General features: G+C 40.7%; 1 protein-coding gene and 1 long non-coding RNA gene across 10 annotated transcripts in view; one reads left to right on the top strand and one right to left on the bottom strand.

Moving 5' to 3' along the window:
• The window catches only part of LOC109025646 (uncharacterized), a 72,844-nt gene extending 63,654 nt beyond the window's left edge, over positions 1 to 9,190 (bottom strand). For all 3 annotated transcript variants that reach the window (XR_002004558.3, XR_010130118.1, XR_010130119.1), the window contains exon 1: positions 9,149 to 9,190. This is a non-coding gene — a long non-coding RNA (uncharacterized lncRNA). The remainder of the gene's footprint in view (positions 1 to 9,148) is intronic.
• An 11,809-nt stretch (positions 9,191 to 20,999) lies between these two features.
• Positions 21,000 to 23,053, top strand: part of EHBP1 (EH domain binding protein 1) — a 370,582-nt gene continuing 368,528 nt past the window's right edge. For all 7 annotated transcript variants that reach the window (XM_055377993.2, XM_019021230.4, XM_063696160.1 and 4 more), the window contains exon 1: positions 21,000 to 21,215. The gene's annotated coding sequence lies outside the window, so the exon portion shown is untranslated. The remainder of the gene's footprint in view (positions 21,216 to 23,053) is intronic.

Here is a 23,053-nt window from a genome sequence, read left to right as displayed (position 1 = left end):
GAATCTACAATCAACTCAAACAAATTTACAAGAAAAAAACAAACAACCCCATCAAAAAGTGAGTGAAGGATATGAACAGACACTTCTCAAAAGAAGACGTTTATGCAGCCAAAAAACACATGAAAAAATGCTCACCATCACTGGCCATCAGAGAAATGCAAATCAAAACCACAATGAGCTACCATCTCACACCAGTTAGAATGGCAATCATTAAAAAGTCAGGAAACAACAGGTGCTGGAGATGATGTGGAGAAATAGGAACACTTTTACACCATTGGTGGGACTGTAAACTAGTTCAACCATTGTGGAAGTCAGTGCGGCGATTCCTCAGGGATCTAGAACTAGAAATACCATTTGACCCAGCTGTCCCATTACTCGGTATATACCCAAAGGATTATAAATCATGCTACTATAAAGACACATGCACACGTATGTTTACTGAGGCACTATTCACAATAGCAAAGACTTGGAACCAAGCCAAATGTCCAACAATGATAGACTGGATTAAGAAAATGTGGCACATAAACACCATGGGATACTATGCGGCCATAAAAAAGGATGAGTTCATGTCCTTTGAAGGGACATGGATGAAGCTGGAAACCATCATTCTCAGCAAACTATCACAAGAACAAAAAAACCAAACACCGCATATTCTCACTCATAGGTGGTAATTGAACAATGAGAACACATGGACACAGGAAGGGGAACATTACACACTGGGGACTGTTGTGGGGTGGGGGGAGGGGAGAGGGATAGCATTAGGAGATATACCTAATGCTAAATGACGAGTTAATGGGTGCAGCACTCCAACATGGTACATGTATACATATGTAACAAACCTGCACATTGTGCACATGTATCCTAAAACTTAAAGTATAATAATAATAATTTAAAAATTATAAGTCAAGTACTAAATAAATCCCCAGGTGGCCTAAGGAAGGTATTCCCTGGCATCCATAGTATTCAACCTGCAGCCAGGGATGGAGTTCTGTGGAGTTGAGGAATCTAAATCAATAATCTTAGAATGAAAAGGGTATCACTGTCAATTGACTTGGGCTTTCTCCAGTCTTTTAGTATTCAGCAAGACATTGTTTATTTAACCTGATTAGAAAGGTCAGCCCAAATCTACAAGAAGGGACCAAGACAAATAAACAACTTCTAGATAATGGAAGTGATTTATTGGTTTCCAGTATGGACTCCAATTCAAGTTCTCAGTAATAGCAGATTGGGTTTCTGTTCCTCCTACTGAAACTGACAAGAAAGAGTGAAATTGGTAGGTGAATTCCACAAACACCAGAAAATTCTTATAAACAACTTAGGTAATAATTAGCTCAAACATTCTTCCTTCAATATTTACATCTGCAGGTCTCAACAGGACACACTGATATGTTGCAAGCAACTTCATACCAATCATAGTAGAAGTATCAAAGTTCGCAAGTGATTCACTTTTAACAATAAATCTGAGAACATTTAAGGTTATCACAATAATATCACAGTCACATGTTTGCATTTCCATGTGCTTCTTAAGAGAAAAGGCAGGGGTGGGTTACAGAGATGGAGTCAGGAAATGCACATGGGTCTGTGTTGCTCATGCCAACACTGTTCTTGTATTGTCACAGAAAAAAAAAACAGAGAAGGAGAGAACTGCCTTACATCATCAATTTTCTTAAAACCTTTTATCATATGAAGGTAAAACTAAACCTTGCTCGCTCAACTTCCTAATTTTAGGCAATGATTGGAATTCAGTTTAACTTACTGTCTAACCCTCATATAGCAAGGAATGTGGACCTTGAAGACTTATTCACCGCTAAGGTTTTATGAGTATTGTGGTGAAATGAGGCATGGCACGGAAGAATAGTATAATCTGGACAAACTGTGGCATTCCTGGTAAACCCCAAAGGGTGGCACCACCTTGGTGAGGTCACCTCAGGCCAGTCTTGCAGACTGAGAAACTCACCATTACTAGGGCTCTAACTCTTTTCAGACTGAGACAACTGACTTGAGCTGCTGTTGAAACTTTCAAGAAGTTGCTGTATAATGTTATTCACTTACAGATGTTATTCACTTAAAATGGAGGATACTTCTTTCCAATTACTAAAGCTGCTTCTTTCCTGATCTCATAATACCCGGAGAATTGAATTTATGATTGTAAGGTTGGGTGGGAAACACGGAGTCAGAGAAAAAAGTGGAGAATGGTCTTAAGAATATCGTCCAGGCCACGATGAGGTATGTAGAATTTTCCTTGACCCACAAGAGAGAATACTTCTTCAGTTACCAGACTGAGTGAGTTCCCAGAAGCTGAGCACACTCTCCTCTGAAAAGTGCTGGAGAAACATTGCCAATTTCTTACTCTTAGGGTCTCCTTTTTTTGTGCTCTGAGCTTCCTGAGTCCCTTCCATTCAAACAATTGGTTCAGTTTCAGGAAATTACTATAACAGTTAGGGTTCTGTGGTTATGTATAATAGAAAGTGACTTCAGCTAACCTGAGCACAAAAGTGGAATTTATTGGAAGAAGCTGAGAACTATTACAAAATTGCATGAAAAGCTGAAGTCCCAGATCTTTAAAAGAATCCATGGAGCTGCTCTGAGGATGCTTGCTACTTGGTAGGGGGAAGCAGACACTTAAATAAAAAGAAGTGTGAGGTAGGTGAGTGCAGTGGCTCATGCCTATAATCCCAACACTCCCGGAGGCTGCTGTGGGAGAGTCACTTGAGACCAGGAGTTTGAGACAAGCGTGGGCAACGTATTGAAACCTCATCTCTAGAAAATTTTTAAAAATTAGCTGGGTGTGGTGGTGGAGCTATGATTGTACCACTGGACTCCAGCACTCTAGCCTGGGTGACAGAACAAGATCTCATCTCTTAAAAAAAAAAAAAATTAAATGTGGTAGTATCACTACAGAAATATGCTAAAAATAAAAGGAATTACAAAGGAGGGATTGGTCAATTGTCCCTGGTAAGGGGTAGGGATAAGTTTCAAGGTAAAGAAAAGCTTCATAGTGGAGGTAACATTTGAGTCAACTCTTAATAGTAGATTACTTCTAAGTAATCTTATGAGTAGAGTTGATGTTTGCTTGATGGCCAAAGAAAGAAAAGGTATTCAAGGCGCAAAGACACAGAGTTGTGAAAGAGTATGGCATATTCAAAAACATGAATGTCATTCCATATACCTTCAGCGTGGCTTGGTGATGTGGAGTTTCATGAGAAAAATGAGACTGGAGAGGGAGCAGAAGACTGACCGATCACAAAGAACCATGTAGCAATAAACTGTGGTCGTAGAAGAGCAGTATCAGATCCAAAAAATAAGTTTTATGTATAAAACTTCTACAAACAAGAAACTTTTTAAAAAAAAGTACTCATAGAGATTATTTTTCCCTTCTTCCTTCTTCCTTCTTCCTTCCTTCCTTCTTCTTCTTCACTCTGACAACTGGTTCCCTCCCCACCAACCTTCCTGTTCCCCATACACACAAATCTACAATCATCCATGATATTTCATGCCCACAGTTGTTTTTAAAATCTTAGAATAAGGCCATCCTTACAAAGTAATCTCATCAAGACTGATCAGACTTCATCTCCTTGAGAACCATTCTCTGAAAATCTTACCCTGGTAGCAGAAGATTGTGACAGTAATAATTTGAGCAATTTCCAGTAGCTAATTTCCCTTGGTAAGAAAAAATATTAAACCTGCTTCTCTAATCCATACTTGGCCTTCAGATATGTTCAAACTAGTTCTTCCAGCTGGAGCTACAGAGGGTAATTCATAGAGCCAAAACTAAGTCTCAGACTATTCTGGACTCTTTTTCCATCATCCTCATGGATATGGTAATGTAACATGTGGCACATCCAGACATAAATAAAACTTGGGAAGGAAGAATTCTGAAGGATTTTGTCCATTCTGGGCACAAGAATCTTGACCATAATAGTGAGTGTGCATTCAGCTCAGGTACCTATGAAATTTTAGAGTCTTTTAATTTTGGAATTTATGAAGACAACCAATGGATTTGTTGAGAACAACTAAGTCTTCTTTCCCAAATGAGAATTTAATACTTAAATATTTTCTCATATACAGTTAAATGTAGTAAAGGGTGTTTTGTATTTAATATATTATTTATTGTGTATTCCGCAGTCTTTGTCCTTTCCTTACTAAGGAACTAGAGAAAGCCCCTAATTAGTAAGGCCTAAGAACTGTTCTTGTTCTTGTAGGTTTTAGAAATCCTCTTGTCCCAGCTCTCTGTGCTAGTATTCCACTTCTCTTTTTGAGGCCTTCAGTTCTTTTTATTTTTTCTCTTTTATAAAAAGAGACAGGGTCCTGCTGTATTGCCCAGGCTGGTCTTGAACTCTTGGCCTGAAGGGATCCTCCTGCCTCAGACTCCCAAAGTGTGGGGATTACAGGGATGAGCCACTGTGCCCAGCCCAGGACTTTAGTTCCAATGGCAGGTTTATAGGTTTTGTTTATGGGTTCTTCAAAGAGCAGTCTTTAAGTTTTTGCTGGTTGTTTTCTACAGAAGGCTTTGCTTTCTTTCAAAATGCTCTGCAAAATGCCAGCTGCCTGCTTTATTGATTGGCAGGAATGGTTACATGTTGCAGCAGCTTTCTTTCTATCTGTCTCTCTAACCTGAATGTTCTGGGGTCACATTGTGTCTGTACCAGTCGTGTTCTCTGATATAGAAAATAGGGAGTAGGAGGACTGACTGTCTTTCAACACCGTTGATGTCCCTATTTCCCTTTTTCACATTGCCTCCCTTCCCCCAATAAATAGCAGCTCATAACATTTTGCCCAATAGGATATAACATTAATATCTCTGCTAATAGAGAAAATAAATAAAACCAAACACTACTTTTAATTTTGTACATGATTATAATTAAAATCTCTAATAAGGAAGGGATTTTTAAGAAGACCCTATGATTGTTTGTAAATTTTGATTCTCCACACTATTTCAGATCCTTATTACCATAGTGCTTTTCAACTGTGGCAGATGGCATTTTCCAAGCATGGCTGCAACAATATCTCCCATCCCACATGTTCTTCTGTAATGTGGCATTGCTACCTTCCATCAAGAGGTGGCTATTTCTCCACCCCCTTGAACCTGGAAGACCCCATGCTTTCTTTGACAACAGAATACAATGGAAGTTGTGGTGTACAGGTTCTGTGCATAGCCATGAATTGGCCTGGCAGTTTCAATTCCTGTCTCTTAGAAGACAGCTGCTGTGTAAGAAATGTGACTACCCAGAAATCACCATGCCGTGAGAATCACAAACCACACTAAAAGGCCCTGGAGGATGAGATGCCACATGGAGACGGAAAGAATCCAAGGATACCTGAAGTGCTGGACAAGGGAATGAAGAGGCCATCTTGGACATCCAGCCCAACAAAGCCTTCAGATGGCATCATGACTGTTACTGCATGAAAGACCCCAAGCAGGAACTTCCTGGCTAGGCCTAGTCAACCAACAGGACCAAGAGAGATAATAAAGTGTTGCTTTTAGCCGCTAAGTTCTGGGGTGGTGTGTTAAGCAGCAATTAATGGCTGGAACACAACCCATGTTGTCTACAGTGGAGTCTAAGGGGAATCTTCTTCCCAAAGTTTAAATGGAGTAGCTCTGTTTTTAATCTATTTCACATTTTGGGGTTCTTCATAAGAAATTATTTATTAAAAAGTAGCTCCATGTCTAAAAAAGTTTGACTATCACTCCATAGATAATTGAGAGTTGGCTAAATAAATATGGGCCACCCTTGCAGACCATAAAAAGCATATTGTGACAGCAAATATTTCCTGACTAGATTGCTTCAGACAAATATATTTAGGCCATTCTGAATGGATGTGTATTTTTATGTGATTTCTAAAGCCCTATCAAAGGATTCCAATTCCAGTTTCTAACACTCCTCACCATTAGGAAATCCTTTTTCAGAGACTCATAGACTCTTGACTATGCTTTACTCCAACCCCTGCCCTTGTTTGAGTTAAAAAAAAAAAAAAAAAGAAACTCATGGCATCTCTCTTAGTGATCTGGACTGTAGCTCTTGGAAGAGAGCAAAAACTACTTTCCTTGGTGTCATTGTCTTGTGTTAGGCATAAGATGATGAGAAAATGTGTCTTAATATTATTTTAATTGGAAATAATTTCTTGTAAAATTGTAAACCTATGGCCCTGAGCTTTGCCTAAAGCATTTGAAGTGCCCTTGCCAATCAACACCATTTTTACTTCAACACTTAACAACGCTATATGTAGAAAGATTTCCTTAAAGGCTTTCAGCGTGCTCAGCTAAGAGCGGTGTTTTTAGTTTTGCTACACTAGTGTGCTGGTTCCTTTTATCATTCAGACCATCTGTGATGAAGTCTATTTTGTTAACTCAGAAAACCTCAATTTCTGTGAGACTTTAAAATGAGGCATTAACATATTTTTATGGATTGTGCTACCATTATGGTTTTGGAGACTTCTCATCTCTGTTATTAAAAAGAAAAATCCTGCCATCTAAGCTTCTCATAAGAAACTATTTTTACATTCATAATCTTTAAAGATGCTTATGGAAAGAAGTGCTTTGAACTCTTTCAGTAAGATTTTAGTTCAGCCTAAAGCTTAACAATAATGTAATTTGAGTGAGGGTGGCTGATCCCCACCTGTCAGTGATGCTTCAGGAAGATACATAAATCACAGCCAGCATCTCAACTGAAACCAGTTTAAAAATTCATGCGGCTAACAGTCATTCCTGTGTGATCTGGTTTCTTAATACCTTATTACACTTTGCATACTGGGATTTTAGGCCTGGAATGTACCTTTAAAATTATCTTATTACACCCCTTTCTTCTATAGATGAGTAAACTGAGGTCACAGATTGTGACTGGAAAGCATACTTTCTTTCCACTATCCCTTTGCTGGTCAAAGTGTGCTTGGACCAGCAGCACCACCTAGGAGCTTGTGAGAAATGCAGGGTCTTGGGCGTCCCACCAGACCAATTGCATCAGAATCTCCATTTTTATAAGGTCTCCACATGATTCCTATAAGTACATTCATGTCTGAGAAACCCTGCTTGATACCACATCTGTTTCCCAAAAGCAGTGCAAGGCTCTGTAATCCAATCAATCCAGATTCAAAATCCAGATTTTCCACTTTCTAACTAAGTGAACAAATTACACAACCTCTCTGGTCCTGCTTCCTCGGTAGTTAAATGTGGATATTAATACCTACTCTGAAAGGTCATCATGGGTTTAAATGAAACAGTCTTTATATAGTTCCTATTCAAGTGTCTGAGGATAGACTGCTCAATAAATGGAAAGTGCTGCTATTGCTGCTACTATGGCTACAACTATCGCTGCTTTGCTACTATTGCTGCTGCTGCTGCTACTGTTGCTCCTGCTGCTGCTGCTCCTGCTGCTATTACTACTTCTACTGCTACTACTGCTATTGCTACTAGTACTACTGCTGCTACTACCACGGCTCTTTGTATCATTGCTGCTACCACTGCTGCTTCTGCTTCTATCACTAATTCTACTGCTATTACTGCTAATAGCTGCTGCTGCCACCACCATGGTTATTAATATCTCAAAAAGGGAAAGTAACTTTTCAGACATTGACAAGTGTCCAAAGTGAAACTGAAGCCCAGGTACACCTCCTAATTTCCCGTCTGCTTTAAGTATAGCTAAATACTAGAGCCAACATTCTTGTTTAAGGCCTTTTCAATCCTTGGAGTAAAATGTAGAAAAAGGAGACAGCTTTTTAAAGATTTCTATTTAAACCTCCTGGAACAGTAAAGTCAATTTGCTCAATTCTGTGTCTTCTCAAACCATTATAGCTTCAGTGGGTCTGAGTTTCTTCTAGGTGGCAGCTTCTGTTTCCTTTAACTATGGAATACTGCCTTTCTCTAATTTTGCTTCTGGCTCCCAAAATATTTTCCACAGAAAGTTTTACTGGATCTGATAGTACATTTGTTTTCTTAGAAAACAGGATATATGTTAAACTCTGAGGTGACCTACTAATTTCAGTCTTTGTCCTTTCAGCACTCAGCCCTATGCTTAGATGTACTCACTTTTCCTTGCTTACGTGACCCCATTTTGAATAATTGTGAAGGGGGAAACACCCTCATTGTATACAAATAGAATTTTGCCATTTTGCAAACTGAGATAGATGTTGGTTTTCTTTGAGGTCCCAGAATGACTTCTAATCCTTGTTCTTAGAACTGAACATATGTGACTCAATTTGAAAACAATGGCTAAAATGTTAACCTCTTAGCTCCAAGTAGACTGGATTCCAAAAAGTTATAGATCCTCTGGGTAGTGGAATAGCATATTTGTTTGGAATGCACCCAAATATCCTAACAAGATTTGTGAAAGCATTTTGCAACCATTGACACCTAACCACAAAATGTCTTCACATACTCAACTAGTGACATGTAAACAGAAGAACAGGATTGTGTAGCAGAGCCAGTTTCAGGCAGCCCCACAACAGAAGATAATGCATTTCCACACTTTGTAAGAAATGGCATGGTCTAATATGAATGGACACCATGAAAATTGTGCATCTGAGCACATGAGTGGGCTCTTCAGTACCAGTGGAAATCTAGGATGAAATGGAAAGCCCTTGAACAAGCCATGGTAGAAATGATACAACCCAACCTGTTACGGAGGTGAAAAACTGCTGGGCTTTCCATCCCTAGGAGGCTGAGACTGCTTGACTACTGCTAGGAGAGTACAGCGATGGGTATCTCAGCATGGGGTGGCATCTTGTGCTTGCTCAGTTTAGCAAGCATTGTGCCTTGTGCTTGTAATGAATGCTTAAGCATTTGAAGGATCTAAATGAATCAGAAGATCTAGTATATATTTCTCAAAGCCCTCCCCCTTGCTCACTTACAGATTGGCTAAATTCACAAACAAGCTGCTTTATCAATTCAAGGAGCCTTGCATGACTCCAAGTGAGTTACAAGTCTTAGATGTAAATAAGAAGTTTAATATTTTCTGAGTGGGAATATAGATATAGAAACATACTGTGCTGTCCTGAATTCCAGAGGTGGCATTTCCCACTATCAAAAAAGGTTTAAATTATTTTAAAAATAATTTTAAATTATTTATTTACTTATTTATTTTTAAGCACTTACATGATACTAACCAAACACTATTTTAAGCACTTTACAAATATTAATTCACTTAATACTCACAGTCATCTTTACTAGGAAGGTATTACTCTTGTCATCATTCTATAGAGGGGAAATAAAGTCATAGACAGTTTAAGTAACTTGCCCAAAATTACACAGCTAATAAATGCCAGGACTGGAACTCAAGCAGTTTGGCTCTAAAGTCTATGCTATCACTTACTATGCTACATTATGAGGTTATTATTTTGGAATTTTCTTTATACTTAACTAGTAGATAAAATTTTTAGCTTGCAATACTAATGAAACCGTGATGGTGAATTCAACAGCTGAATGTGCTAATTATTGGAGCTCTGCATATATAATATATAAGCTATAGGCTATATTTTTAATATCAAAGTCTTTATTAGCTAACTTTTTCAGTTTACAAGATTATGATAGCTTTTCCTTTTAGGATCATGTGTTACTATAAACTACAAATATAAAAAGCAAGCTAAGCACTATTTTAAAAAACATCCTAAAGGTACAATGCAAGGGACCAGGTACAAATGCCCAGAACCTGCTAGAGATTTGTAAGAAATCATTTAAAAGAGACTGGAAATACATTATTTGCCTGTTGAACACCTCAGTTCTTCCTTTCCATGCTGCTATTTGCATGAAAATTTGCTGCTTAGGTCAGGGCTTATGATAGGTTAGAAAAGTTTCCAATAGCCGAACACAAACCCAGGAATCAAAGTCCCCCAAATATACACAAAGGAAAAAACACACACACAACCTACCTAATCTGTAGCCAGAGCGCTTCTGGGCCATGGAACCACCCCATTGTGCCTTGGCCACTCCAGCTCAGACACCAGAGTGTTGCCATGGTGGCAGGGACCCAACTGTGAGGGCTGGTTTCAATACCCAGCAGCTGTTCACTTCAGAAAAAGCAGGGTGGCAGCCCACTTCTGAATGAGCATTTTTCTCTAGGCTTTGACCTGACCTGAATATTGTTTCTCATTGAATTTCCTTTTATTTATTTCTTTTTAGATATCAACTTTCCTTGAACTTTTCCTGTCATTTGTGTTGCAGTTGGCAGAACTACAGAACTTCTCCCTTCTGCAAAAAATGTGGATTTTTTTTCTTTAACCATTTCTAAGTTTTTCCCTGTGTTGTCTTTATCTCCCCCACTTCTATATTTTACACACACACCTGTGCCTCATTATATGACGACCCAGGACAAATTCATCAGGTTTGTTTATTCCAAGAAGTGTGAAGGCCCCAGGTAGCCCCCTGAAAAACCCCTCCATGACTCACCTGACAGCAGAAATTTGTCCTATGAAACTTTGGAGCTGGATTAGAAAATATGACCCTTTACTGTCTTCATTCTGGCCATGGTCATAGAATCTGTGTTTAATCCTAAACACATTCTCAATTCACAGTTGATTCATAACCTGCTTTTTTCTTCTCTTTGTTTACATGTTGGCAAAACATAAGGAATGTAAAAATATAAAAACTATTATGAATTATGAGCCCTGCTCACAAGGATTGTAGAAAAACTGTTCTTGATGCAAAAAGGAGCTGCACTATATTTAAGGTGAATTTATCCCCCTCCAGCTCTAAAGGAGTTTGGAATGATTTATAAATGAGGTTGTACTGCTGTTGAATTTTTTTTTAACTGAAACAATTTGTTTACAAGTTGTTACTAAAGACTGTCAGAAAAAAATGCTTGTGGACATGGTATCCAAAAGGCTGACAGAACCCAGAACTTGCTTGGTATTCAAAGGAGAGCTCATCCAACATTATCCTGCACAGTGTATAATTACTTGCATGTTGGGAGCCAAAAAAGGGAATGTAACCCTGTGAGAGTGTGTTTATACTGAAAAGTTGGAGAAGCAAAACAATTCAGCAGCATTCTTCATCGCAACATCTGGGAATAATTAATTTGCTTGCTATGATGTATAACATGAAGTTGATAAAGTTGCCTGAAGCTCTGCATTTAGACCATTTGCCTTATTTAAAGCTTTCTGCTTTAGGGCTTAACACTGTGGCTAATTTTAGTAAATCTTTTTCTTTTTATTCCTGAAATGCTGTGACAAGGAGGAACCTTCTGCTTATAGTTTCTTGATCATTTTCTTTTTTGCTCTTATTGTCAATGTGTTCAGGAAGCTGACACTCACAAACTTTGCCTCCTTCTTCCTCTGCAGTGCAATGCTGCAAGAAAAAGTTCTAGAAACTGAGGCCCTGGAAAATGTCATTGGGTTTTTACATCTCTCTCTCTTCTCTCGTCTCTCTCTCTCTCTCTCTGCCTCTCTTTCTCTCTTTCTCTCTTCTCTCTCTCTCTCTCTCCTAAACACATATTTGAGCTCTGAAGAGTTTCTCTGGAATAGAGAATGTGTTTTTGTTCCATTTTACAAATCTTAGGCTAGGATACTGGAGACTGTCATGTGAGACTCTCAGTATATTACATATGGAAGGTATTGTGACAAGTTCTGATGGTTTATGTTAGGTGCTACATTCCCTTGATTGTGACTTTTAGAAAGAAAGCACAATATAAATACAATGTCATCTTACTGAATCTAACAGTTCAAGGTGGTACAGGGGGCTTTTCAGTCCCAGGGCTGTCTCCTCCAGTTTCTCACTGAGGCATGCTAGAGTGAAACACAGTTGTTACTCTCACCTTAGTTTGTTTAATTTGGGATTTCAGAATAAGAGCAAGTATCTTATTTTTATTGGCTGAGTGCTCCCAGCTTTGAACAGTGCTAAAAGTTTTCTATAGCACTTTTGAAAGCTCATATTTCACAACATCCAGCTATTTTCTTTGGAATCCGGGTGAGAAACAAACTGAGGAACTCCCAATATAGTCAGGCTGAGACTATCTCATTCCCCTCTGTCTTTTCTTAAGACTTATCTCCACACTTTGACAACTGTTTCAAATCACTTGTGCCCTGTATTTCGGGATTCTTTGGACTAAATTATATGTTGTTGTCCTTCATGGTGAAAAATGATAACTTCTAGAAAAATGATAATTTTCTATTTATATAGATAGTGTTGTACTCACAAACAGTAATGGCCTGAGGGCTTGTCCTCAGCCCAGCACGCTCACTGGCCCGAGGGAGAAGATGCTTGGGCAGGGTTGCTGCTTTTGCTCATCTGCCTCTGCACTCACAGTCTCTGCACATTGTGACAGCTTCCTGCTTCCTCCTTGAGAGTTTAGAAGCAGGGACTGGACCTTCTTATCAGTGTCTAAGTAGTCATGCCGTAGCTCCCAGTTGCCTGTGCATGGGCCAGTGACTGGGTTGACACTGGTTGGTTATGAGGTTTCCATGACCTGTTTTCTGATACAAAAGAAAGAAAGAAAGAAAGAAAGCTCCCTGAATACAGGGACCTTCCCTGTCATGTTTACCACCTAGAAAAATTTCTGGTGCATATCACTTAATAAATATTTGGCTAATGAATGAAAAAACAGATAAGTGGAAGAGTAAGGTGAGTTTTTCCTGATACTGAATATATTCATTTTCAGAATATAAACTTCTGATACTGTGTTCTTCCTACCTTTTTACTTTTACAATTTATTTATTTTTGTTAACAAAATGATATAAGTCTAAAGAGTTACTAGGAAGATTTTGGGCAAAAAGGAAGTATTAAGCAACCTGATGTCAGTTTCCAAAATTCTTGCACTGGCCTATAAAATTCAAAATTTGGAAATCACTGCCCCATGCGTGCTTTTTCTTGCTATCGCCTTGTCTTTCACAATGTACGTTTTCTTCATAACATTTGCCTATGAAGGGGAAATAAAAGGTTAATGCCTATGAACCAAAATGAAAAACATAATTCTAAATCCATATCACTAACATTGAGCATCCACTTTGGGCCAGGCCCTGAGGTATGCACATTCACACGCTGTCCCACAAAAAACCTGAGAGGCTTGTGTTATTACTTCCCTTTTACAGATGAAGTGACAAGTGAGCCAGATTTTGGATGATCCAAGGAAGTTATGGGTGGCAGAGGAGATCCAGGAGAGGTTAATGGAAGATGTGGAACTGAATTGAGTCTTGCTAGTCAAAGATAATTTGGCTGAAGAAGAGGATGGCAATCTGGCAAGAATAAAGATGAGGAGAAGGAATGCGCACCACATAGCTTGGAACAGAGTCCAGACTGACCTGAATGGAAAGCAAGCTGCAGATAGGAAGACTGTGTGCACATAGATAATTGGACAAGATCCTCAATTTGCAGGTATTTGGTTGGTGTCTTAGTCTGTTCAGGCTGCTATAAGAGAATACCGTTGATTGGATGGCTTATAAACAATGAAATTGTGTTTTTCACAGCTCTGGAGGCTAGGAAGCCCAAGATCAAGGCACCACCAGATTCAGTGTCTGGTTCATAGACAGCTTCGTTGTGTTCTTACATAGCAGAAGGTGGTGAGGATGCTCTCTGGGGCCTCTGTTATAAGAGCGCTAATCTCATTTATGACAGCTCCAGTGTCATGACCTGATAACCTCCCAAAGGCCTTATCTCTAAATGCCATCACACTGGGCATTAGGATTTAACATATGAATTTTGAGGGGACAAAAACATTTACTCTATTTGTCTAAAACTTGCTGACAATTTGGCTTCCCATTCAACGAGTCAGTGTCCTTAAAGACATATTTGTCTCTTTGAATTTGTTTACTTGACTGTTTTGGGCTCCAGTGATGCTGCCTGGGAATATTCAGAAGCTGGGTGATTGTGCTCTTAACTGCCAAGCATGTTTTCCTATAAGGAAGATTCTCTTCAGACCTTAGTACACTATCTGAGAGTCTTTAAGCATAATCAGTCAATAGCTCTGTTGCTGAGTGTGCAATGTGTTCTTAGTTTTCTACAAGAGCTCAGAACTTTCCCAAAGGAGCAGAAGCCTAGCCTATTACAAGTTTCAACCCCACTAATGCATGCATAAGCTTAATATAAATATTGTATGAGGCCGGGTGCAGTGGCTCACCCCTGTAATCCCAGCACTAGTACTTTGGGAGGCCAAGGCGGGCAAATCACCTGAGGTCAGGAGATCAAGACGAGACTGGCCAACATGGCAAAACCCTGTCTCTACTAAAAATACAAAAATTATCTGGACATGGCTGCAGGCACCTGTAATCTAGCTATTCAGGAGGCTGAGGCACAAGAATCGCTTGAACCCAGGAGGCGGAGGTTGCAGTGAGCTGAGATTGTGCCATTGCACTCCAGCCTGGGCGACAGAGCCAGACTCCGTCTCAATAAATAAATAAATAAATATTGTGTGACACTAATCTTACTAGAAAGTCCTATTTTTTTCAATGGTGATAGCCTATGCATTTAAGGATATGCTCACCATATTAACTCTATGTCATCTCACTCATTGAAGAATGAAAAGTTGGTAAACTTGGCAAGATATGTATTTGTAAAGCACCTAGCTCAAAGCCACGTGGTAGGTGCTGAAGCTACAATAGATTCCTATTATTCATGGATTTCATATATAGGGATTTGCCTACACACTAAAAGTTATTTGTGGGCCAGGCGTGGTGGCTCACGCCTGTAATCCCAGCACTGTGGGAGGCTGAGTGGGGGGTAGATCACGAGGTCAGGAGATCGAGACCATCCAGGCTAAGAAGGTGAAACCCCATCTCTACTAAAAACACACAAAAAATATTAGCTGGGCATGGTGGCGGGCACCTGTAGTCCTAGCTGCTCAGGAGGCTGAGGCAGGAGAATGGTGTGAACCCGGGAGGCGAAGGTTGCAGTGAGCGGAGATAGCGCGCCACTGCCCTCCAGCCTGGATGACAGAGCGAGACTCCGTCTCAGAAAAAAAAAAAAAAAAAAGTTATTTGTAACCCCAAAATGAACACTCATGGTGCTTTCATTGTCATTCATGGACATGCACAGAGCAGTGAAAAATTTTAGTCATCTGACATACACATCCCCAGCTGAGGTTAAACAAGGTGATGCTGTGCAATCTTGTTCCAGCTCTCATACGGTAAACGAGTGTCCTTTTTGCAGTCTATTTAATGCCATGTTTTTCACATTTGTGTTTTTCTTGATAGTTTTGCTTTTTTTTTTTTGAAATGGACTCTTGCTCTGTTGCCCAGACTGGAGTGCAGTGGCACAGTCTTGGCTCACTGCAACCTCTGCCTCCCAGGTTCAAGTGATTCTCCTGCCTCAGCCTCCCAAGTAGCTGGGATTACAAGTGTGTGCCACCACGCCTGGCTAATTTTTGTATTTTCAGTAGAGATGGAGTTTCACCATGTTGGCCAGGCTGGTTTTGAACTCCTGACCTCAAGTGATCCACCCACCTCGGCCTCCCGAAGTGCTGGGATTACAGGCATAAGCCACTGAGCCCAGCCGATTTTGCTTTTTAAGATGGACCCCAAGTGTAGTGCTAAAGTGCTATCTAGTGTTCCTAAGCACAAAAATCACCTTACAGAGAAAATATGTGTTAGATAAGCTTTGTTCAGGCATGAGTTACGGTGTTGTTGGCCATGAGTTCAATGTTAATCAACAATATATATTAAAGTAAACAAGGCATCTTTAAACAGAAACACACATAAAACATGATTATGTATTGATTGGTTAACAAAAATGTGACAAGAGGCTTGCAGGAATCTAATCCTCTATATTCCCTAGGGGTGTTGGCTCACTATTTGCTAATCAGTGTTGTCAGTGACTTTATAGAACATAACTATTATGAATAGTAAGAATCTACTGCATTTATTATTATAGTAGTTCAAGAAAGCCAAACTGTGTGATTGCTCCCTAAGCCTAATCTAGAAAGCGTGTTGATGATATTGTAAGGTTATGGCCGGGTGCGGTGGCTCATGCCTATAATCCTAGCACTTTGGGAGGCTGAGGTGGGCAGATCACTTGATGTCAGGAGTTCGAGACCAGCCTGGCCCACATGGTGAAACCCCGTCTTTACTGAAAATATAAAAATTAGCCAGGCATGGTGGCAGGCACCTGTATTCCCAGCTACTCAGGTGGCTGAGGCAGGAGAATCGCTTGAACCTGGGAGGCAGAGGTTGCAGTGAGCCAAGATTGTGCCACTGCACTCCAGCCTGGGTGACAGAGCAAGACTCCATCTCAAAAAAAAAAAAAAAAAAAAATTATATCAGGTCCTACCTTCTTTCTTCTGCTTCTGCCTTACCTGTTTCTCAAAGTAATGTCTCTTCACAGTTCCCATTCAATGTAATATTTCTTCAGTTCTTGAGCTAATCTTGACTAGGGCAGAAAGTTAATAATTCCTTGGGCCTACCGTTCGTTAAGCTTGTCATGAAGTCAGAACCTCCAGCCCCACTCTTGTCAGACCTAGAGGCCCACCTCAGTGATGAAGCTGTCAGGCCAGAACTTTCAGGTGTACATCACAGTCCATCATACTGGGGATCTGTGTCCAAAGATGATCCCTGAATGTCCACATCATCATTGAATCTCATTACCTCAGCATTTCCTACAACTGAGCACCCACTGTCTAACCGGTATCAACCTAGTCAAGTTTGTACTCTCACAGGGGAGACAGACCAATAATCAGATGCACTATAATGTGTTCATTCGTGTGCAGATGATGCCGTGAGAGTATGAAGGAGCGATATTAAATCCAGCAGGAAACCTTCTCAGTAAAGGTGGTTTTAGAACATAGTCTGGAAGAATAGGAGTTGGCCAGGCAAAGAAGAGAGTGAAGGGTATATAAAGACGTCTCAGATAATTGGAACAGCATGAACAAAGACATGGAAGCATGAAACAACATGGATTATTCTGGAAATCACAAACATGTGAGTATTACTGGTTATAAAATGGAAGGAGATGAGAGATGGGAGATGAGGCTGGCTGGGGAGAAGCCCTGTCATGTGGCACTATTCATCATGCCACTGTCAGGAAGCCAACAAAGCAGGGTAACCCAAGATACATGATTAGATTTGAATTATACAAGGACCATTCTAGTGTGTCTGGAGAATGAGTTCGAGGAATGTCAAACTGGAGATGAGGAGACTGTTTTAAAACTTTTCCACTAGTCCTGGTGGGAGATGTTGAGGTCCTGAGCTACAGCAGCAGAGATACTGTAGAGGAGAAGTTGATTCAAATAATATGAGGTAGTAAAATCAACAGGATTTCGTGATTGTACTAGTCAGGATGAACTGGATTATGCTATGGTAGTAAATGATCCCATCTGAGTGGCTTAACACAAAAGTTTATTTCTTAATCATGCAGCATCTGCTGCAGGTCTAAGCATCTCTCCAAGGCAGCCACCCTCCATGACTGCTATCCAGGCTTCTTTGATTTAGTGATTCTACCACCTCAACATAACATCTCTGCATTCAACACAACAGTAGAAGAGAAAAGTCTCAGATAAAGAGAATCAAGAAAGAGCTTTTCACCGCCTTAGACCAGTAATAATAAATGAATTTCCATTCACATTTCATTGGCCCAAACTAGTCTTATGGCTCTGCCTAACTGGAAGTGGGTCAGGAAGTAGAGTCTCTTGTGTGCCCAGGAAGAAATGAAGAATTGGATATAGATAGGCACTGGTGATGTCTACCACAGCCCAAGAGCATCGTGGAATAGAGATGGGCTAATCACCAGAGTGATAATGCACATGGTGGATAGAGAGGTACGATGAGACTGCGATAACCCTCAGCTCTCCAGCTTCAGTGTCAGTCAGTAAAACAGGGAAGACTGGAGGAGCAGTAGATTCGAGGGGGAAATGATGGGTTTAGGGCACATGAAACATCCTAGAGTAAACATTATATCCAGAGATGAGAAGCAAAGGTAGAGTGGGGTGGAGGGTAGTTGTCAGGCAAAGCTGAAGGCAGGTACAGGGTTTGAATATTTTAGGAGGGGCAGCAAACAAATCATGGTCATGAGTGGCAGGCAAAGCAGACAAATAATCAGGAGAGGGTGTATGGGAAGAAATGTAGACTGATGCTCAAGCTACTCTCAGCATCAGGTATACATTTGCCTGATGCTGTATTTTAAAATGTGTTGTTGAATGCCTGACCCTGCTCACAACTTTAGCTAGTAATGGGAGCCCTAGTGTTCTGTCTCTCTTCACCTATTCAGCCTGGATCCTGCTCCCATAAACAAGCCTTCTGTCTGGAGCCTGGCCACATGTAGGCAACCTCCATTCATCCCTTACCCCCAATCTAATCATACCTTGGAATATCTTCTGCCTTTCACTAGCAAAGACCACACCATAAGACAACTGGCTGCATCCTTTAGACTCTGCTTTAGACCCTTGTCCCAGGTCCAGATTCTCATACAGGAAAGTTCCTCCAAACTCCATCCTGAGCCCCTACACACACGACTGGGCCTGGCCCTCACTCACTAGCTTCCCTGCCAACTCAAGAGAGCTGTGGTCCCAGCTTGTCATGCCGTTAGAAATTCAAGAAGGTCAATAAAAGCAATGGTTTCATGTGTTTTCCCCCCGAAAAACAATGTGTCCTTACTACCAATAAAGGATGAAATTTCTCTTAGACTTACAGAGTGGGAGGTAAATGGCATATAGGAACCACCCTAGAAGCATTAAGGCAGTCAGTGTAGGATTAAGTTTGCTCCCAGCTAGACATGAGGCTCCGTGTCCAGAGTCCATGGCTGATATTACAGAGGGACCCAGACTGGGGAAGAAAGAGTTTCCAGGAAGCTCATAGTGGCTTTAGGCAATAGGTCAGAACTGCATCCTCATCCCCACTAGGAGGAAGCTGAAAATCCAAGATCAAGTCTATAGAAAGACTCAACAGGTCCCATCAGGGTCCAGGGAGGTGAAGCAGTGCCATGACCCCAGGAATGCCAAGCGTCATGGTCACACTGACGAACAACATTGTTCCAGGAGTTCTTGTCTGAACAAGAAAGTGTTAAGATAGATAGAGTCCTGCCTCCCCAACCCTTTTTCTGGGAAGATTGGCAGAAGCAAAGCAGCAGGCAAGGAAAACCCTGTTAGGGGCATGGTGCAGGGCAGATCTTCTCCAACGCATGTGAAACTTTGAGACCCAGGCTTGAGGGGATCAGATAGGCAGGCTGGCTGTTCCAGAGGCTGCCTAAGGGCAACCCTACCTGACAGAACCCTTGAAGTCTTTGAGCCTCTCTCTGACCTCTAAGAACAACTTATTCCAAGCTCCCACTATTGCCTGGGTGAGAGTGGCTACACTGGTTCAATGCCAGTGTGCTTGAGAAAAGCAGCCTGCCTGTGACTGGCAGCTCCCTGAAAAAACCGTGACAGGGGCAAGGTGTGGGTAAGAGCTAAGGTGAGGCCCTGTGATAACTGCCAAAGCTGACATCTAATTATTTGTTCCAAAAGAGTAACATATCTACACACCATCCCAAGAGTGTTCAAGTTTATACCATTGCTTAATGCAATTAAAAAAAGGTAACAAATACGAAAACACATTGTATACTGTAACACTTTGAATAAATGCAGGGTATCAAGACTCTTTAAAAGTTAGTCATGTAAAAGTAGGCTTTACAGCCCGAAATTATGGAGAGGCACTGCGAGAAGTATTTTATGTACATTATTTTATTCAATTTGCCCACAACCATAGGAAGTAGGTACTGTTATTAGCACAGAGTATCCAACCCTAGTCATGCAGCTAATTGGCAGATGGCAGAGCCCATGTTCAAGCCTGTATATGTGTTGATCTAAAAAATCCTCTGCAATAAAAAAAATCCCCTGCCATGTACCATGACCATGTACTTTCCCCAAAGACTAAAAACACTGCCGTTCTTTGTTTCAAACATCCAGCTGAGCTGTCTCTTCACTTACTGGCTGCAGAGGTTATTCCTGCATCACCAGCTCTGGCCTCCACTCTCAGCCTAAGAGCAGCCTCTTGGGGGTGTTGAGGAGGGCCTGATTCTAGAGGAGGGCTCTTTCCAGTACTAAGTCCACGGTCCCCTGCTCTGACTGCTTCAAGTGCTGGGGCTTATCTGGCAGCCCTCACATTCCTTCTAAGTTCCCTAGGCAGGACACATTCCTGACTGGGTGGAAGGAAGAATTCCTAGCATTCTTCAGCCACTGTCCTCTTGGAGCTCTGAAACTCAAGTGGGATGAAGGAAAAGAAAAAAGAAAAAACCAACCTTCATTTCTAATGTTTGGAATTAATCTGAATTAAGTCCTGCTCTCCAAGCCATGAGAAGAAAAAAAAGAAAGGGATTCAGGATCACTGAGACATGTACTTGCGGAATCAGGAATTCTCAACTCTTTCTCAGTAGTTTGTAGGGCCTGTGCAGTCTTTGAATTTGACCTTCATGGTTGACAGTTCGGATTGTTTGTCATTATTATAAATGATTGCAACCCTAATTTCAGGCATACTTTGTAAACAGAACAGTCAAGATGCTTGTGTGAATATTTCCTCTCTGTGACAATAACAGATAATACTTTTATAAATGGATTTATTTATTTATCACTTACATTATCTCATTTGATCTTCACAAGAAATCTATGAGGTTGGTATTGTTATAGTCATGCTTTGCTTATCAGTGTGGATAAGTCCTGAGAAATACATCATTAGGCCATTTGTCATTTTATAAACATCATAGAGGGTACTCACACAAACCTACTACCCACCTTGGCTATGTGGTATAGTCCATGGCTACACACCTGTGCAGCATGTTTGTATACTGAATACTGTAGGCAAATGTAATACAATGGCAAATATTTGTGTATCTAAACATAGAAGAGATACAGTGAAAATACAGTATTATAATCTTATGGGATCACTGTATTATGCAGTCCATGACTGACCAAAATGTTGCTATCAGTGCATGACTATATTTTCATTTTTCAGAGGATAAATGTGAGCTGACAATTGAGGTGATTTGCCTGCTGTCAAACAGCTGGCAAGGCAGAGGTGGTCTGTGACCAGGTCTTCTGACTTCCCTCCACCATGTATCACTGAAGGCCTCCCATTATGTCATCACAGATACTCCAGGGTGTTAACTGGGAGGCTCCCCAGTTTGTGGGTAACATCTGACTCTCCCTCCCCAAAGAGAGACTGCAGCGAGAGACTGGGGATTTGGAGGTCCAAGTCATGGCAGAACTGGGTTGCTTGCTAAGACACAAGGTTAGCATGCCCCTGTAGCAGCAATGTGACAATCAGAAAAGGTGACTGTGCATCTCAAGAAGCCGAATCTAAAAGCCAAGCCAACCACCTAACGAGTGATTTTCAAGGTATGAACTGGTAGGCCACAAGCATCCTCCTAATGTTCTAGAAGCATCCCCAAATATGTCTTTTCTTTGGATCTTACTAGCAAATGGTCCTTGATAACCTAAATTTTCATGTGTGTGTATGTGTGTGTGTGTAAAAGCTACTTAATAACTGCTGAGTTGTTAATGGTAGTATTTCATATTCATAAATAAAAATGTAGCACGTAACTAGAGTTTACTGGGGGCTTACCTGAGCATTCACCTGGCTGCTAGGCAATACTTGGCAATATTTGAAGAGCTCCCACTAAAAACATGCATGAGCAGATTATTGAAATATCCTCAATTTTGGGGAAGTTTGCTTTATATTAGCATCAGTGCTGTATCGAGTTGGTTGTGCTTTTTGGTGGTTTCTATTCCTGCTTTTTAATTATAAATTACATTTCATTTACCTTCATCACCCTCTGTGTTGTTTGAAGTGGGTTGTTTGCTTAACCCTACAGTAGGATAGTGATGCCTGTATAAGTTGACACAATTTCTGACCTATAAGTTTTCTATGATAAAACTTTAAACCAAATGTGGATTGTAGTACACATAGGAATCATCTAAACCAATATTGCTAAAGCAGATATTCACATAATCCTCACAAAGTGTGTTTGTGCAGCAACAGTTTATTGTTATCAGAGAATTTTTTGAGAAAAAAAGCAGGAAGGGCTGGACTATATGAGTCTTAGAGCCTTTCTTTAATTTTTATTTTTAGAGACAGGGTCTCGCTATGTTTTCCAGGCTGATATTAAATTCCTGGCCTCAAATGATTCTCCTGCCTCGGTCTCCCAAAGCACTGGGATTCCAGGTGTGAGCCACCATACCCAGCCAAGTCTTAAGAGCCTTCTGCTGACCTAGGTTAACCTTGGTCAAAAAAGTTTGAGAATTAGTGGTCAGAGAGGGAGAACTTGAGTTCATTTCAGTGGGATTTCAGTGGGATGGAGAGAACTAGAGAGAACAGAAGAGAGTGAACATTTGAAGGAAATCTGGGAGGCAGAAACTGGAGAGATTTCTGGTGCTGAAGAAATGATGCCCACAGTCTCTTTTCAGATAACTGTGGCCTCAGGCATGCTTAGAAAGGAGCCATTAAAAGTGAGCATGTCTCCAGAGTAGCCTGTAGGGTAGTCTGTGCCCTGTGAAAAAGTGCCCCTCCAGATAAGTGTTAAAGCCCAGCGGTCCTTCACTGACCATAAATCCTAGTGCCAGGGAAGAGGAACCTGTTTGTAATTCATCTGCCTCTACAGAATGCATTGTACTAAGTGACTTTAAAGTGTCTATATGTGCAAGTCATGGCCCTTGAGGTACTCTAGAAAGTCCTAGAGTACTGCTTTTTTGTGAATATACTGAAGGTGACAACCTCGTGCTCCCAACCACAGAAAATGGCTGAATATGCAAAGGATAATGAAAAGGCATTGAAATAGTCTTGAAACTTTGAGGAGAGCCAAATAGTGTGTTTCCATTTTTGGCAAAGTTAGAACATGGGGAAAAAAGGAAGCCTAGGGACAAAATAAGGCCTTTCTTCTGTTTCTTGAAATACTCCCAAGAAAAAAATTTTCAATGCTGCAAAAAAAAGGCCACATAGAAGGAAGAACCCATGGAGAGGTATCTTCCTGTCCTGGGAATCTTTGAGTTTGAATTCATGCAGAAGGAAATTGTCTGGTTATTATTATTATTGTTGTTATTATTTTGAGATGGGTCCTGACTGGAGTGCTGTGGCGCAAACGGCTGGAGTGCAATGGCGCAATCTTGGTTTACTGCAGCCTCCACCTCCTGGCCTCAAGCGGTCCTCCCACTTATGTTTCCCAAGTATCTGGAACCAC

This window comes from Gorilla gorilla, chromosome 12, assembly GCF_029281585.2.
Source record: "Gorilla gorilla gorilla isolate KB3781 chromosome 12, NHGRI_mGorGor1-v2.1_pri, whole genome shotgun sequence".
NCBI lineage: Eukaryota > Metazoa > Chordata > Mammalia > Primates > Hominidae > Gorilla > Gorilla gorilla.
This window is presented reverse-complemented; position numbering and strand designations above follow the sequence as displayed.